Source organism: Cebus imitator, unplaced genomic scaffold (genome assembly GCF_001604975.1).
Source record: "Cebus imitator isolate Cc_AM_T3 unplaced genomic scaffold, Cebus_imitator-1.0 Scaffold18, whole genome shotgun sequence".
In the NCBI taxonomy this organism is placed as follows: Eukaryota; Metazoa; Chordata; class Mammalia; order Primates; family Cebidae; genus Cebus; species Cebus imitator.
Window position 1 is genome coordinate 5,927,420 of NW_016107333.1, and position 1,685 is coordinate 5,929,104.

At 45.0% G+C, this 1,685-nt stretch overlaps 1 protein-coding gene across 7 annotated transcripts in view; it reads right to left on the minus strand.

Moving 5' to 3' along the window:
* The window catches only part of PHF20 (PHD finger protein 20), a 176,320-nt gene that overhangs the window by 101,253 nt on the left and 73,382 nt on the right, over window positions 1-1,685 (minus strand). The gene's annotated exons all lie outside the window — the stretch shown is intronic.

Consider the following 1,685-nt stretch of genomic DNA (forward strand, 5'->3'; position numbering starts at 1 on the left):
AGAAAGAAAGAAAGAGAAAGAAAGAAAGAAAGAAAGAAAGAAAGAAAGAAAGAAAGAAAGAAAGAAAGAAAGAAAGAAGAAGAAGAAAGAGGAAGAGGAAGAGGAAGGAAGGAAGGAAGGAAGGAAGGAAGGAAGGAAGGAAGGAAGGAAGGAAGGAAAAAGAAAATAGAAGGCAGGGCTGAGTTAGTTCCAAAAGTGGCAGGACCATTATGGATGTCTCAATGCCTGTTTAAAAACCTTAAAACTGGCCAGGCACAAGGGTGCACATCTATAATCCCAGCACTTTGGGAGGTAGGAAGGACCTTCCTTCTTTGTCAAAAAGACTCCTTAAGGCCAGGAGTTCAAGGCCAGCCTGGGCAACATAATAAGACCCTGCCTCTACAAAAAATTTTTAAAAACTAGCCAGGCTCTGCAGGAATTCAATGTGGATGTCCAAAAAAAAAGAAAGACTAGCCAGGCACAGTGGCACATGCCTACAGTCCCAGCTACTTAGGAGGCTGAGGAAGGAGGACTGCTTGATCCCAGGAGGTCAAGGCTACATTGAGCCAAGACTGCACCACTGCACTCCAGACTGGGCAACAGAACAAGAAAACATCTCTTTTAAAAAAACAAAAAAAGGTTCATGCTCAAGCCTGCTCCCACTGTGGAGTGTACTTTCATTTCAGTAAATCTGTGCTTTCATTGCTTAAAACAAAACAAATTTTTTTAAAAAACCTTAAAACTAATACTTCATACTGCGTTTTGAAGTCAGTAAGAGCTCTAGGCATAGAGATAAAATTTAGAAAAATGGAATACAGTCAATTTCAAGTTCTTTGAGGGCTTATGAAAGACTCTGCAGGCCAAGCTTAATCCTAGCACCTTGAGAGACCAAGGCAGGAGGATCGCTTGAGCCCAGGAGTTCAAAACCAGCCTATGCAACAATGCAAGACCCTGTCTCTACAAAGAAAATTTAAAAATCAGCCGAGTGTGGTGGGCCTGTGGTCCCAGCTACTCGGGAGGCTGAGGTAGAAGGATCTCTGGAGCCTGGGAGGTTGAGGCTGCAGTAAGCCATGATTGCACCACTGCATTCCACTACGGGCAACAGAGTAAGACCTTGTCTCAAAAGAAATAAAAAGATCTTGCATATGAAACTAGTACAATGCTCTACATGGAATGATCACTTTTTTTTTTTTTTAAAGACAGTCTCACTTGGGCTGGAGTGCAGTGGTGCAATCTTGGCTCACTGCAACCTCCACCTCCTGGGTTCAAGCGATTCTCCTGCTTCCGCCTCCTGAGTAGCTGGGATTATAGGTGCCCACCACTATGTCCAGCTAATTTGTTTATATTTTTAGTAGAGAAGGGGCTTTACCATGTTGGCCAGGCTGGTTTCAAACTCCTAACCTTGTTATTTGCCCGCCGCAGCTTCCCAAAGTGCTGGGATTACAAGCGTGAGCCACCACACCTGGCCGGAATGATCAATTAACAAAAGATCAGACAGCACATCAGATTAATAAATGATCCAATTGGCCGGGCGCGGTGGCTCAAGCCTGTAATCCCAGCACTTTGGGAGGCCGAGGCGGGTGGATCACCAGGTCAAGAGATCGAGACCATCCTGGTCAACACGGTGAAACCCCGTCTCTACTAAAAATACAAAAAATTAGCTGGGCATGGTGGCGCGTGCCTGTAATCCCAGCTACTCAGGAGGC